Raw genomic sequence first — 17,252 nt, forward strand, 5'->3', positions numbered from 1 at the left:
CCGGAGAGCGCCGCTGCTCGCCACCGCGGCCACCGGCCACCCCTCGCCCTGCCGCTGCACTCAGAAGCTCCGCCTCCTCGCTCTGTAGCCTCTCCGCCAAGCTGTGCATCGCCGGACGCCCCGTGGAGCCGTCGCCGTCGCCTTCATCACCTCCGGCCGCCGTGGATCTCCGTCGCCGCACGCCGCCGTCAGCGCCTCCCCCGAGCTCGCCGTCGTCTCTTCCGGTCCCCTGTGAGCCCCCCCCCGCGTCGGTTCCCCCTCCTCTCCTGCCTCCCCGTGCTCTGTAGCCCGCAGCCGCTCGAGCCCGAGCTCCGGCCGCCGCCGCGAGCTTCGCTCCGGCGAGCTCCGCCGCCCCCGCAGCCTCCCGTCTGCTCCCCTGGATGCGGACGAGCCCGGGCTACGCCCCGGTGCCCTTAGCCGCCGCCCCCGTGGCCTGTAACGCGGACGCCGCCGCGTCCTGAGGTCGCCGCCGACGACCTCGCCGGCCTGACATGCGGGCCCTGTCGGCCAGGTGATTAGCTTAGCGCTAATCACAATTTAAGCTAACTCTGACACTGACAGTGGGCCCTTGCGCCCTAATCTTTTAATTAGATTAGTAAAACCCCCTTGTTTAACACTGTGTCACTGACGTGTGGACCCCACACGTCAGGTTTGACCTGGTCAGCACCGTTGACCTGCTGACGCAGGCATGACGTCATGCTGACGCAGTTATCTATTTTCTGGATTTAAATTAAATCAGGAAATTCCAGAAAATGATTCAAACTTCAAAAAATCATAGAAATTCAACCGTAGCTCAGATTGAAATAATTTATATATGAAAAATTATCAGAAAAATGCAATCTTTCCATTTGTTCTAGTTTCATGCATGACAAACCAACTTATACCTACTGTATAAGTGAAACACTAAAATGGCTTATATAAAGAGCTTATTTTGGAGATGCATTTGAATCTTTGGTTCAAATGGATTTCACCCATTTGAATACTAGTTGCATTAGCTCAAACAACATCACATCTACATGCCATGTTCATGCATCATATTGTTGTTTGTGTATTGATTGCCGACACTGTTCCTTCTCGATAGGTCCTGCTCCGGAGTCCATTCCAGAGTACCTTTCTGAGGAGCAGTGCCCCTTTGTTGATCTACTAGGCAAGCAAACCCCCTTGTTCATTCCGATACAATCCTACTCTCTCGCTCCTGCTCTCATTTATTGCATTAGGACAACAACGATTCAATTGCTACTTTGTGCTGCGGTAGTTGAACCCATTCCTCTGCATGACCTGTCATTGCCACAGTAAATAGTTGAAACCCACTAGCATGTGTAGGAGTTGATTGAGCCATGTTGTGTTCCTACCATGCTATGCCTGCTATTGCTTAGAGTGTGTCAGGTCTGATTCATTGGGAATGAATTGGAGTGCAGCGCTCTATGTTCTGATGCTGAGAGTTAAGTGTGTGAACACGATTTGGTAAAGGTAGCGGTGAGAGGCCATGTAGGAGTACATGGTGGGTTGTCTCACTGGAACCGTCCTTAAGCACTGAGTTCTATGTATGTTGTCCAATGACTCGATACTACCACACACTGGGCTCCGGGCGCTCCAAGCCCTCTCGACTTATTAACCGACTTGATCTCTGTCCAGGAGTCGCAACTAGTTTCTGGTGTTTGTAGGTAGTGCTATTTTTCTACCAAGTGGCACCCGGCAGGGTGGGCTTGGGACAGACTAGGCACACGTGGCCTGGTGTACCGAGTGGCACCCGGATGGTGTGCTCGGGAACCCTGCACACATCGTTTGGGGCCGTGAGCGAAACCCCGGCTGGATCTCCTTGCGGATGGAACCCGAATAGGCGATAAACCTGGACTAGAGTCTTGTGTGGTTAGTCAGGTCGTGGCCGACACCCTCGCCAGGCTTCCGCTTGAAGGTTGCCGAGATACATGACGTGTACATGGCAGTAAGTGGCGAGAGCGTGTGTGAAGAAGTACACCCCTGCAGGGTTAACATGATCTATTCGAATAGCCGGGTCCACGGTTATGGACTTCTTGGATGCTTACATGGTACATAGAAACTTGAAGTGGATACTCTAAAATACTCAAGACAAAGTGTGAGTGCTATGGATGGCCTTCTCGTAGGGAGACGGGGATGAATCCATAGTAGTGTATTGGATGGTGATTAGTGGACTCCTGTGCGCCATATCACCTCAAAGAAGTTCTGGTAGTCGTAGAACAGGATAGCCACAGAGTCAAAGCTGGCTTGCTGCAACTAAACCCCACATTACCCTCTCGATACAAATGCATGTATGATAGGATCTGATGTAAGTCTTGCTGAGTACCTTTGTACTCATGTTGCTTTATTTATGTTTTTTGTAGCAGAGACTTTGGTCTTACTAGTGTTCTCGTGGACTTCGGCGAGTAGCTTGTACCTTAGCTACGATCTTGATCGGATGTTGTAGATAGTCAGGCTCTTCAGCCTTTTTCATTTGTAGACGTCTGTACCCAGACATGTAATGCTTCCGCTTATTGCTTGTATGCTCTGTATGATGGGTCTTGTGACCCCTGTTTGCAATAAATGCTATGATGGCTCTTTGAGCCTTATCTATATGAGTTGTTGAGTTATGCTGTGATGCCATGTTGTACAACACATACTTGCATGTTATGCGTACGTGTAATGTGTATTGCTATGTGTGGGATCTGACTATCTAGTTGTTTATCCTTAGTAGCCTCTCTTACCGGGAAATGTCTCCTAGTGCTTCCACTGAGCCATGGTAGCGTGCTACTGCTCCGGAACACTTAGGCTGGCCTGCATGTGTCCTTCTTCGTTCCTGTGTCTGTCCCTTTGAGGAAATGTCACGCGATGAATACCGGAGTCCTGTTAGCCTACTATAGCCCGGTCTACCGGAGTCCTACTAGCCTACTTGCTACAGCCCGGATTCACTCGCAGATGACCGACACGTTCGATGCTGGGTCATGTATGCCTGTCCCTGTAAGTTAGTGCCACTTTGGGTTCATGACTAGCCATGTCAGCCCGGGTTCTTCGTCATATGGATGCTAGCGACACTGTCATATACGTGTGCCAAAAGGCGCAAACGGTCCCGGGCATGGTAAGGCGACACCTGTGGGAATACCGTGCGTGAGGCCGCAAAGTGATATGAGGTGTTACATGCTAGATCAGTGTGGCATAGAATCGGGGTCCTAACAGCTTTGGTATCAGAGCCTGACTGCCTGTAGGATTACCAAGCCAAACTGGTCGAAGTTGAGTCTAGAAATTCTTTAGTTATGTAAGGGAATTGATCGTGGGAAGGAACGTAAGGCTCTTTTTACTCCTTTACCTCATGGCCTTCTGATCTGAGTCATTCTATCTTTCCTACGGGGTTAAGGAACTAGGCTTTCTCTTCCATCTATCAGGATCACGTGTTACTACTCCGTAGTTCCATAGGGTTGGTTGATTAGAGTCATACCCCAGTTTCGAGTACTTCCGGTGTAGCCTGTTTAGTATGATCTCAGAACCTTGAGTGGTGATGTTGAGTATGTTGCTACCCCATTGTTGGCAGGATGTCTCATTTTGAGCATTTTACTGCTGTTATGCTGTCGGAATTTCCCTAGGAGTTTGAGAGTTACTAATTTCTTTGTCCTACATTCTATAGCCTATAGTTGATGCTGATTCCGTCCTTGGTTTCGTTTCTCAAGATGTCATCAGTTAAGCGAAGTTCTGTTGCTCGTAGCCAGAACCACGGAGATGGTAGGGACGAGGATCCTCCCGATCAACCTTCGTTGACAGAGTTCATGCTAGAGATGGAGAGGAACAAGCGTGAGTCTAACCGCTTGTTGGCACGTATCGAGGAGAACACCGCCCATCAGTTCAAAGGGTCTGTAACCATTCATGACTTCATCCGCTTGCACCCACCTACCTTTCATCATTCCATCGAGCCACTCGATGCAGATGACTGGCTCCGTAGCATCACTCATAAGCTGTGTTCCGCGAACGTAGCTGAAGATGACAAGGTCACCGATGCCACATACCACCTGGAAGGTCCTGCTAGTCTTTGGTGGTAGAACTATGAGGCTATGCTTCCAACTGGCCAGATTCCTACCTGGAGGGACTTCACTGAGGCTTTTCGCGAGCATCACATTCCTGAGGCCCTCATCGATCGCAAGAGAGAAGAGTTCTGTAGTTTCACCCAGAGCAAGTTGGCTGTTGATGCTTACAGTAGAGAGTTTGAGAACCTCGCCCGCTATGCCACAGAAGAAGTGTCCACGGACGCCAAGAAGTAGGCTAGGTTCCGGAAGGGTCTCAACCCCAAGTTGCGTCGTGATCTCCACCTACATCATTGTGATACATTCCAGGCTCTTGTGAACAAGGCCATTAATGCAGAGACAGCTCAGCTCACTTACGAGGAGTCTCGTAAGCACACTCGTGATTTGGGATCTTCCTCCGGTTTTGGTTCCCAGAAGCGTAGGATTTGGATTCCAAACTCCGCTCTTCCTTCCGGATATGCACCGAGGCCATCCCATGTGGTGCCTCCCCCGGCTCAGTCGTATGCTCCACCCAGGCCTACTGGTAGACTGCTTGTCAGTGCGGGTCCACATCCAACCTCAGGGACTTGCTTCACATGCGGGAAGCCAGGACACTATGCACGTGACTGCTCTCAGACTAGTTATGTTCCACCCCAGCCCGAGAAGTCTGTTGGCTGTGTTAAGCCATCAAGCAAGACGATCAGTGCCAAGCCAGCCCCCACTGAACGTGGACGTGTGCATCACATCTCAGCTAAAGACGCTCATGATGATCCGGATGTCGTTCTTGCTACACTCCTTGTCAACTGTCACCCAGCATCGGTTCTATTCGATACTGGAGCATCTCACTCCTTCATTTCTGAAGGCTATGCTCGTTTGCACGACATGTCATTTTGTGACATGCCAACTCCGCTTGAAATCCAAACCCCAGGGTCTAGATTGCAGACCACCAGAATCAGCCATGGTAATGAAATCCTTGTTGATAGACTTGTATTCCTTGCATCACTTGTAGCCCTCAAGTCCTCAGATATTAACATCATCTTGGGTATGGACTGGATGACAGCTCATCATGCCAAGATTGATTGTTACACCAGATCTGTTCAGTTTACACACCCATCTGGCAAGATAGTCACTGTCTCCACTAGAGTTGCAAAGCGTCAGCTCTATTCTCTTAACGCCAGCCCTCTCCCTGACCTTGAAGATATCCCGGTAGTACGTGACTTTCCGGATGTCTTTCCAGAGGAACTGCCAGGTGTTCCACCTGACAGAGATGTAGAGTTCGTCATAGATCTTATCCCAGGAACTGCTCCAATTTCTAGGAGACCTTACAAGATGGCACCTTTAGAACTAGCCGAGCTTAAGAAAGAACTTGATGAGTCCTTGCAAAAGGGTTTCATCCGTCCTAGTTCTTCTCCTTGGGCTTGCCCCGTCCTCTTCGTCAAGAAGAAGGATGGTACGGACCGGATGGTTGTAGATTATCGTCCCGTTAATTTGGTCACGATAAAGAACAAGTATCCGCTCCCCAGGATCAACGACCTGTATGATCAGCTCGCTGGATCCTCAGTCTTTCCCAAGATGGATTTGAGGTTAGGCTACCACCAAATCAAGATCAGAAATGGGGACATTCCCAAGACAGCCTTTGTCACTCGTTATGGTCAGTACGAGTACACCGTCATGTCCTTCGTCCTAACCAATGCTCCGGCTACCTTCTCCCGCTTGATGAACTCGATCTTCATGGAGTATTTAGATAAATTCGTCGTGGTTTATCTCGATGATATTCTTATTTACTCAAAGAACGAGGAAGAGCATGCCGAACATCTTAGACTTGTGTTAGAAAAACTCAGAGAGCACCGCCTTTATGCCAAGTTCTCCAAGTGTGAATTTTGGTTGCCAAAAGTGACCTACCTAGGCCACGTAATCTCTGGTAAGGGCATTGCTGTCAATCCCGAGAGAGTTAAGGCCGTTCTCGATTGGACTCCACCTGAAACCGTTAAACAAGTTAGGAGTTTCCTTGGTCTAGCCAGCTATTGTCGTCGCTTTGTGGAAAACTTCTCCAAAGTAGCCAAACCTCTCACGGAACTTCTCAAGAAAGATAAAAAGCTTGAGTGGTCCCCACAGTGTGAGTACAGTTTTCAGGAACTAAAAAGACGCCTGACTTCTGCTCCCATACTTGTGCCACCGGATTTCACGAAGGACTTTGTTATCTACTGCGATGCCTCACGACAGGGACTAGGTTGCATTCTTATGCAGGATCGTCATGTGATTGCCTATGCATCTCGACAGTTGCATCCACATGAGGAGAATTATCCTACACATGATCTAGAGCTTGCAGCCGTAGTCTATGCACTCAAGACCTGGCGACATTACCTCCTTGGTAAACGTTGCGAGATCTACACCGATCACCAGAGTCTCAAGTATATCTTCACCCAACCGGATCTGAACCTTAGGCAAAGACGTTGGTTGGAGTTGATCACAGATTATGATCTAGGGATTACCTACACCCCAGGCAAAGCCAATGTCATGGCTGATGCTCTAAGCCGTAAATCCTATTGCAACAATCTCATGTTGCAGCAAGGCCAACCACTTCTCCATGAGGAATTCTATAAGCTTAACCTTCACATGGCTCCTCATGGATTCCTTTCTACCTTGGTGGCGAAACCTGATCTTGAAGATCGGATTGTCGCCGCTCAAAAGCAAGACACAGGAATTTCTTGGATCAAGAGGAACATTAAGAAGGGAGTTGGTGGATGTTTCTCTATGAATGATCGTGGTGTTGTTTTCTTTGAGAATCGCTTGGTGGTTCCCAAGAATCAACATCTTCAACAATTAATTCTTAAGGAGGCGCATGAATCTCCTCTCATGATTCATCCCGGTAGTACTAAGATGTATCAGGACCTACGCCAGAGGTTCTGGTGGACTAGGATGAAGAGAGAAATTGCTCAGTTCATTGCCAACTGTGACGTTTGTCGACGCGTTAAGGCAGAGCATCAAAGACCTGCTGGCACCCTTCAGCCTTTAGCTATTCCTGAGTGGAAATGGGATAAAGTTGGTATGGATTTCATCACCGGCTTTCCCAGGACCAAGAAAGGGAATAATGCTATCTTCGTAGTCATTGATCGTCTTTCCAAAGTGCCTCACTTCCTTCCTGTTCGAGAGAGTATCACCGCTAGTCAGCTCGCTGACTTATATATTTCTCGAATAGTATCACTTCATGGTGTTCCACTAGAGATCAATTCAGACCGTGGCAGTCTTTTCACTTCTCATTTCTGGGAGAGTTTCCAAACTGCCATGGGAACCCATCTTTCCTTCAGTACTGCTTTCCACCCTCAATCAAGTGGTCAGGTGGAAAGGGTCAACCAAATTCTCGAAGACATGCTTAGAGCTTGCGTTATCTCATTCGGTATGGATTGGGAGAAATGTCTTCCTTTCGCCGAGTTTGCTTATAACAATAGCTATCAATCCAGCCTCAAGAAAGCTCCTTTTGAGATTCTCTATGGACGAAGATGTCGAACACCTTTGAACCGGTCAGAAACCGGTGAAAGACAATTCTTTGGACCGGACATGATCCAGGAGGCAGAAGAGCAAGTTCGCATCATTCGTGAGAATTTGAAAACAGCCCAGTCTCGTCAGAAGAGTCAGTATGATCGTCATCATAGGGATATGACCTATGAAATTGGCGACAAAGCTTATCTTTGGGTTACTCCCTTGAAGGGTACCCATCGTTTCGGTATCAAGGGCAAGTTGGCTCCTCGTTACATTGGTCCTTTTCACATTCTCGCTAAACGAGGAGAGGTTGCCTACCAGTTGGAACTACCCCCACATCTTTCTCGAGTTCATGATGTCTTCCACTTCTCTCAACTCAGGCGTTGCTTCTCGGATCCTATCCGCGGAGTGGACCACGAAACACTTGATCTCCAAGATAACCTCACATACCGAGAGTACCCGGTTCGCATTCTTGATCAAGCAGAGCGTTTCACTCGACGTCAGAACATCAAGTTTCTCAAGGTTCAGTGGTCTCATCATTCCGAGAGAGAAGCTACCTGGGAGTGAGAAGATCGTCTACGACTGGAGTACCCTGCTTTCTTTCCATCGACCCCTGAATCTCGGGACGAGATTCTTTCAAGTGGGGGCGAGTTGTCACATCCCTAGTTCTGGTATGACCTAGACTAGCTAGTCATGTGTGCATCATGTTTAAATTCCATTTAAATTTGAAATGGGGAGTTGTGAAACCCTCAGAATCATCTCCGAAAATGACCCAAATAAAAATTGCTCCAAAAAGGTCCAAGAAAATGCTCATGTTGCTCTCTGAAAATATTGGACAGAGATAAAAATCAAACCAATATTTTTAGGAGCTCATAAGTATTTATTTTGGGCATTTGGAATTAATGCATAATTATTTGCATTGGATATATATTTGTTATATATATAATATATGTCCAAAAATTATGCCATTTGTTGAGGGGCTATGGAATAATACCACTAGTTCCTACAAAAATTGGCATAAGTAAATAAAATGATTTAGTATTTTTATTAAATCAAAACAACTGTCAGAAAATAGGAAAAGAGACTTACCTAGTGCTTACCTCCCTGTGCAGCCCGTTACTGTGCAGCCCAGCAGCAGCCCAGCCCGCCTCCTCCTCTGTCGTCTTCCTCCCCGACAGGAGGACGGGCGCGTGCCTGACGCGCGCACCGCCGCGCCGCGCCACCTCCTCCCTTCCTGCCTGCCTGTCCTCCCCCTCGTTGCTCTGGATGATCCGGACGACGCCACGTGACGCCCTGTACCCCTCTCACTCTCCCCAGTCCTCTCCCCTCCTCTGGTTCCTTCTCCCTCTCTTCACCGACCGCACCGGAGAGCGCCGCTGCTCGCCACCGCGGCCACCGGCCACCCCTCGCCCTGCCGCTGCGCCCAGAAGCTCCGCCTCCTCACTCTATAGCCTCTCCGCCAAGTTGTGCATGCCGGACGCCCCGTGGAGCCGTCGCTGTCGCCTTCATCACCTCCGGCCGCCATGGATCTCCGTCGCTGCTCGCCACCGTCAGCGCCTCCCCCGAGCTCGCCGTCGTCTCTTCCGGTCCCCTGTGAGCCCCCCCGCGTCGGTTCCCCCTCCTCTCCTGCCTCCCCGTGCTCTGTAGCCCGCAGCCGCTCGAGCCCGAGCTCCGGCCACCGCCGCGAGCTTCGCTCCAGCGAGCTCCGCCGCCCCTGCAGCCTCCCGTCTGCTCCCGTGGATGCGGACGAGCCCCGGCTACGCCCCGATGCCCTTAGCCGCCGCCCCCGTGGCCTGTAACGCGGACGCCGCCGCGTCTTGAGGTCACCGCCGATGACCTCGCCGGCCTAACATGCGGGCACTGTCGGCCAGGTGATTAGCTCAGCGCTAATCACAATTTAAGCTAACTCTGACACTGACAGTGGGCCCCTGCGCCCTAATCTTTTAATTAGATTAGTAAAACCCCCTTGTTTAACACTGTGTCACTAACGTGTGGACCCCACACGTCAGGTTTGACCTGGTCAGCACCGTTGACCTACTGACGCAGGCATGACGTCATGCTGACGCAGTTATCTATTTTCTGGATTTAAATTAAATCAGGAAATTCCAGAAAATGATTCAAACTTCAAAAGATCATAGAAATTCAACAGCTCAGATTGAAATAATTTATATATGAAAAATTATCAGAAAAATGCAATCTTTCCATCTGTTCTAGTTTCATGCATGACAAACCAACTTATACCTACTGTATAAGTGAAACACTAAAATGGCTTATATAAAGAGCTTATTTTGGAGATGCATTTGAATCTTTGGTTCAAATGGATTTCACCCATTTGAATACTAGTTACATTAGCTCAAACAGTATCACATCTACATGCCATGTTCATGCATCATATTGTTGTTTGTGTATTGATTGCCGACACTGTTCCTTCTCGATAGGTCCTGCTCCGGAGTCCATTACAGAGTACCTTTCAGAGGAGCAGTGCCCCTTTGTTGATCTACTAGGCAAGCAAACCCCCTTGTTCATTCCGATACAATCCTACTCTCTCGCTCCTGCTCTCATTTATTGCATTAGGACAACAACGATTCAATTGCTACTTTGTGCTGCGGTAGTTGAACCCATTCCTCTGCATGACCTGTCATTGCCACAGTAAATAGTTGAAACCCACTAGCATGTGTAGGAGTTGATTGAGCCATGTTGTGTTCCTACCATGCTATGCCTGCTATTGCTTAGAGTGTGTCAGGTCTGATTCATTGGGAATGAATTGGAGTGCAGCGCTCTATGTTCTGATGCTGAGAGTTAAGTGTGTGAACACGATTTGGTAAAGGTAGCGGTGAGAGGCCATGTAGGAGTACATGGTGGGTTGTCTCACTGGAACCGTCCTTAAGCACTGAGTTCTATGTATGTTGTCCAATGACTCGATACTACCACACATTGGGCTCCGGGCGCTCCAAGCCCTCTCGACTTATTAACCGACTTGATCTCTGTCCAGGAGTCGCAACTAGTTTCTGGTGTTTGTAGGTAGTGCTATTTTTCTACCAAGTGGCACCCGGCAGGGTGGGCTTGGGACAGACTAGGCACACGTGGCCTGGTGTACCGAGTGGCACCCGGATGGTGGGCTCGGGAACCCTGCACACATCGTTTGGGGCCGTGAGCGAAACCCCGGCCGGATCTCCTTGCAGATGGAACCCGAATAGGCGATAAACCTGGACTAGAGTCTTGTGTGGTTAGTCAGGTCGTGGCCGACACCCTCGCCAGGCTTCCGCTTGAAGGTTGCCGAGATACATGACGTGTACATGGCAGTAAGTGGCGAGAGCGTGTGTGAAGAAGTACACCCCTGCAGGGTTAACATGATCTATTCGAATAGCCGGGTCCGCGGTTATGGACTTCTTGGATGCTTACACGGTACATAGAAACTTGAAGTGGATACTCTAAAATACTCAAGACAAAGTGTGAGTGCTATGGATGGCCTTCTCGTAGGGAGACGGGGATGAATCCATAGTAGTGTATTGGATGGTGATTAGTGGACTCCTGTGCGCCATATCACCTCAAAGAAGTTCTGGTAGTCGTAGAACAGGATAGCCACAGAGTCAAAGCTGGCTTGCTGCAACTAAACCCCACATTACCCTCTCGATTCAAATGCATGTATGATAGGATCTGATGTAAGTCTTGCTGAGTACCTTTGTACTCATGTTGCTTTATTTATGTTTTTTGTAGCAGAGACTTTGGTCTTACTAGTGTTCTCGTGGACTTCGGCGAGTAGCTTGTACCTTAGCTACGATCTTGATCGGATGTTGTAGATAGTCAGGCTCTTCAGCCTTTTTCATTTGTAGATGTCTGTACCCAGACATGTAATGCTTCCGCTTGTTGCTTGTATGCTCTGTATGATGGGTCTTGTGACCCCTGTTTGCAATAAATGCTATGATGGCTCTTTGAGCCTTATCTATATGAGTTGTTGAGTTATGTTGTGATGCCATGTTGTACAACACATACTTGCATGTTATGCGTACGTGTAATGTGTATTGCTATGTGTGGGATCTGACTATCTAGTTGTTTATCCTTAGTAGCCTCTCTTACCGGGAAATGTCTCCTAGTGCTTCCACTGAGCCATGGTAGCATGCTACTGCTCCGGAACACTTAGGCTGGCCGGCATGTGTCCTTCTTCGTTCCTGTGTCTGTCCCTTCGGGGAAATGTCACGCGATGAATACCGGAGTCCTGTTAGCCTACTACAGCCCGGTCTACCGGAGTCCTGCTAGCCCAGTTGCTACAACCCGGATTCACTCGCTGATGACCGACACGTTCGATGCTGGGTCATGTATGCCTGTCCCTGTAAGTTAGTGCCACTTTGGGTTCACGACTAGCCATGTCAGCCCGGGTTCTTCGTCATATGGATGCTAGCGACACTGTCATATACGTGTGCCAAAAGGCGCAAACGGTCCCGGGCATGGTAAGGCGACACCCGTGGGAATACCGTGCGTGAGGCCGCAAAGTGATATGAGGTGTTACATGCTAGATCGGTGTGGCATAGAATCGGGGTCCTGACAAACAGCTTCAGATCTGCTCGGATTCAGGTGGAGCCGGTGGACGTCGACCATGGGGCTTGTGTGCTGTGCAGTGCTTCGGAGCTGCTCGGATTCGGAGGTGTGGAGGAGCTCCGGGCGAAAGTCTAGCACTGACCTTGGGTCGGTGCCGGCAACAGCGGCGCCATGGTCATGGTGTCGTTCCCCTTCTTGAAGGTGTTGCCGTGGAGCTCCATTACACGACTCTCCGGGAGAAATCCCTAGCTTCGGATGGTCGAAGCGGGCGATGACGGCGGCTACGTCGTTTCCTTCTTTGAGGCATCGCCTTGGAGAGTCAGCATGTTGCAGTTTGAATGAATCTCTTCGTCGTCAAGGACAGTGGACGTCGGGGCGGCGGCTCTGGGTGATTTCTGATTGTGCGTCGAGATGGCGATCTCGGGAACAATGTGAGTGGCGGCTCTATGAGGTGGGGCTCTATCTCGACATTGGTTGGGTGGCATCCTTGTCCCGCTTGGGCGGTAGGGGTGTCGGCTCGGTCGATGCGCCCCAGAGGGGGCGGTCTGACTTTATATCGGGGCGGCGGCCCCGGATGTGGTGCGACATTCGTGGTCTGCGAGCGGTTGCCCTAAGCAGCGTGGGCTGCGGGCAGCTGGGTTGTGCGCCGTTGCTGCCCGAGGGGAGCGGTGGTATGTCGGGGCGGCGGCCCCGGAAGGCAGTGCCGGTTGATTGCGCTGGGCACGACGGAGCGGTGGATGTCGGGGCGGCGGTCCCGAGAGAATCTCTGGGCGACCAGACTTCTGTGGCAACGATGATGGTGGGAGCGATGTCGGCGACGCGGCAATGGTTGCGATAGTCGACTCTTCTTCGGCGTGTCCATGGTTTTGCCTCGGTTTGCTTGTTGCTGTGGAGTCGAAGCTGCGGCGGCGGGGCCTGTGGTGTACGATGACTGGATGCAGGTGGCCCGTTCGGCGATCTTCCGTGGCGCCAGCCGTGCCTGGTTTTGTTCTCCTGAGTTCTCCGTCAGAGTCGGAGCTGCGTTGTCTGGTCGTAGGTCGACTTGTCGTCGATTAGGGTGGGCTTTGCCCTGTGTGTTTCAGCCTATGGAGTGGGCTTGGTCCTTGTTGTTCCGGTTTTTGCCTGGTTTTCCGTAATTAACTGGGCAATTCTTTTCTGCTTAATTAATAGATGAGGCAATCTTTGCCTCCGTTTCAAAAAAATAATTGAATTGTATTCGTTAAATGTCCAGAAATGCACTTAATGTCTTAAATATAGCAAGCACACTCCGAAATATGCTAATATTTTAGATGGTTCATGTAATGGTGTATATTAGTGTAGAATTTTTTTTCCGATGCCAACGAAAGACGCATCGGTTGCATTCACTTACTGCCTACAAAATGAAATAGAGAAGGAGAAAGAAATAAATAATAAAAACTCAAAATAAATGAGAGAATACAACCAAGTATAAAAATAAAGAGGAAGCGCAAATAATGTACAAAAGAAAAAAATGTGAGAAAGAGAAGAAAACAGAAAAAATAAATGTTTGCCTGGTGCAATAAAAAGATACCCGGCAAAGACAAAAGAGAAGAATATTTAAAAAGAAAAAAATATTTGCCAAGTCAGAAAAAAAGAACTCGGCAAAGATTTCTTTGCCCAGTTCAAAAGAAAAAGAACTCGGCAAAGATTTCTTTGCCTAATTCCCCGACAAAAAGAACTCGGGAAAGATTTATAACTGGGCGAAATCTCGGATTCTAGTAGTGTCTGTACTCTCCATCCTGGTGTAAGACAAGTTGATTGTTTCTACTTCATGCACGTCCATGTCCCAGACTAATCAGAAAGCAACCGGATCAACTTGTTGGTTGCTGGCATCAGCAATGATGTCATCACATATAGTAAATGATGGCTATCTCACCGGATTGCCCTGCCGTTGGCTATCTCACATGGGAAACAGGTAAGCTCCACGTTCTGGTTGTCCTGTCCATCGTGATGCAAACTTGAAATAAAAGTTGACCTTCAATCTTGACCGCTATAAGGCTCGTCATAATGGGAAGTATCATATATTAGTATCATGCATAGTATCATACTCCCTCCGTTCCTAAATATAAGTCTTTTTAGAGATTGCACTACAAACTACATACAGATGTATATAGACATATTTTAGAGTGTAGATTCACTCATTTTACTCCGTATGTAGTCCATAGTGAATTGTCTAAAAAGACTTATATTTAGGAACGGAGAGAGTACATTAGTACTCCCTCCGTCCCAAAATTCTTGTCTTGATACATCCGTATCTAGACAAATCTAAGACAAGAATTTTGGGACGGAGGGAGTATCATATAGTGCTTTATTTATTATCATGCATGACACATACTAGCATATCATTTATTATGATACGGTATCATGATACGATACTCAATTCTCTCTTTCTTCATTTAATTTTATGCCACCTCATCAAAATTGCCAAGTTGGCTTCAGTGGCGGAGGTAGAGGGTGGCCAGGATGGGCCATGGCCCACCCTGGAATTTGGAAATAGCTAATATACCATAGAAGAAAGGCTACAAAATAAAAAAAAAATATATGTGTACATCACCACTGATGGCCCATCCTGGCCCGATGGGCTAGGTCCGCCACTGGTTGGCATGCATGATACTAGTTATGATACTCCCACTACGACTAGTCTAATTTTTGTTATTAGTTGTGAGGACATGTGGTCCAACTCAAAGCTTCTTCAAGTTTGCTTTCGGTTTGATGAAAAACGAACATGAGGACTGGTCAGCGGATGACTAGGGAACTGCGTTGGATGACAAAAAGTGTCTACGCCCTTTGCTAGCACTTTAAGGGACCGTGTCGGAGATGTCATAGCCCTGGATTCTGCGTCAAGTGTGTATACACATCTCCTAAACTCGAGTTATTTTTCATACAATTCATATGAAACCCTTCTCCCACTTACAATCTCCAGAACTAGGACGCTGAATATGAAAACAACAGATTCTGTTGAGTAAATATTCTACGAATAATAGTCCCACGATGTATCTGCCAGAATGTAATAAATTCAGACTACAGAACAATGTTGAAGTATCACAGGGAAATGACTGCTGATGCATATTAATTTGACTAGTCATCTTCAGTGTTGAGTGTTGACTGCTGACCTGAACTCTTGATTGACTAGGTTGGATATTGTGCTAAAGAATGAAGCTCAATATTTACTCAAGGAAAAAAAAGATATGCAAATTTCTCATATGGATTTGACTTGAATAATGGGCACAATATTCACGTCTTGTATGGATTTTTCGTCATCCTGCAAGTTGTATGATATTTTCTTCTAGCAGACAAGAAATTGCTTGTGACATACTGTACGTAGATGACTTATGCACAAGGAGGAAAGATGTAACCTGAAATAATGAACTACTCCGTACTTCATAGTTTTGGCACAACTACCCAACTTGAAGTGTTCCCCTGTACGGAGAGAAGAATAAGCTCGCCATGTTCCCAGCGCCGCCGACGTTTTGGACTCTGTGACACTGGAGAGACGTATCCTGAAAATTCCAAAGTCAAAGATCCTGGGACTCATGTCATGATCTAGCAGGATGTTGATTGGTTTTAGATCTGTATGGACTATATGAACAGATCTAGAAAAGGCCTTCAACATTCCCTTCGGTTATGCAGCGAGGCACGGCCACACTCGGGTTTTCTCCTGTTCCTATCGAATTCCAAGTGCAAACTTTGTAAGTGGAACAAACTTGAGATATAAGTGCAACGAAGAACACGCAGTTGGAAAATATTAATGGAAAGGTGCGATGGCACCTGGGAATCCCGGCACCCTCCTATCTCGTCCATCCACTGGCAATAAGATTCGAGCCCGATGCAGACGATTTGCAGCAGCAGCCTAATTAGGCAGGCTTTTGTCAAGAAGACAAACCACCACGAGAGTAGGAGCATGCAGAACTAGGTTTGGCAGGACTAGGCTGTTAAAAATCTGTACATTGTTTAACAAGATGTTTCTCTGCCACGTGACAGGATGCTCTCTCTCTCTCAGTTGTTGCACATGCATGCACAATCTCTCTCTCCTCTCACGCCTTCTCCCAGCTCTCTCTCCTGACACTCTCTCCTTCTCTTAGGACGTGTTTGGTTACATTCCCGATTCAGCCTGGCCCGACGAGCCTGGCTCTATTGAGCCGTTTTGAGGGGATGCAGGCCAAAAAAAACCCAGATGCACATAGCTTGGTTGCCTGCATGCTCCTAGTTGCATTAGACAACCATTTTTGACCCAACGTTTGGTTGCCCGCATTGCATTAGGTGCACACATGACATAGTGTTTGGTTACAACCTGCATAAGGTGTTGTCACCACTTCTAACTAGTGGTGACCTTACCACACACAATCTGCACATAGTGCCAGCTAGTTAAACAAATGACAGTTCATCCTAGCTACAATCAAATGACAGTTCAAATTATTAAGAGCCATTGTCGAAATAGGGGATAGTTCATCGGTGTTGCTGCTTCATCTTCCTCTTCATCTTCCTTTTCTGCTTCTGCTGCTGCTGATGCTGCTTCTTTTTCCTCTTCTTCTGTGCTTCTACTGCTGCTGCTTCTTTTTCCTCTTCTTCAAATCCTGCACTGACCTCTGTTAAGCCACATTGCCTCTACCCACTCCAACCTTTTGTTATTTCAAGCGTCATTGTCAAATGCCTCCACACCATGGCCAGAGCTAACAACATCGTCAGGCTCGACCTCTTCCTCCTCAAGCACGTGTTCATCAAAGTCCCACTGAAGGATCCAGTTATGCAGAATGCAACAAGTAAGAACTAGCTTAACCTGAGTGGAGTATGGGTGGAATGACTTCTGATCCAGGATACTAAACCTATTCTCCAGAGCTCCAAATGCCCTCTCAACAGTTACTCTAAGGCTGGAGTGTCTGAGATTAAACAGCTCCTGTGCAGTCCTAGGAAAGTTCCTACCAGAGAACTCGTTGAGATGGTACCTTGTTTTCCTAAAGGGTGGAAGAATACCCGACCGACATGCAGAGCCAGCATCTCCAAGGTAGAACTTGCCGTCGGGGATGTTGATCCCATCAAGTCGACTCATGTTGTCTGTGAGAATGTTTGCATCATGCGCTGACCCCTCCCAGCCAGCCAGCACATATGTGAACTTCAGATCAAAGTCAACAGCAGCAAGCACATTCTGGCTTATGTAGTGCTTCCTCCCCCTGTATGCTGCAGGCTGTGACCTAGGAACTCTGGCAGTGACATGAG

The sequence above is a fragment of the Triticum aestivum genome, chromosome 6B (assembly GCF_018294505.1).
Source record: "Triticum aestivum cultivar Chinese Spring chromosome 6B, IWGSC CS RefSeq v2.1, whole genome shotgun sequence".
Taxonomy (NCBI): domain Eukaryota; kingdom Viridiplantae; phylum Streptophyta; class Magnoliopsida; order Poales; family Poaceae; genus Triticum; species Triticum aestivum.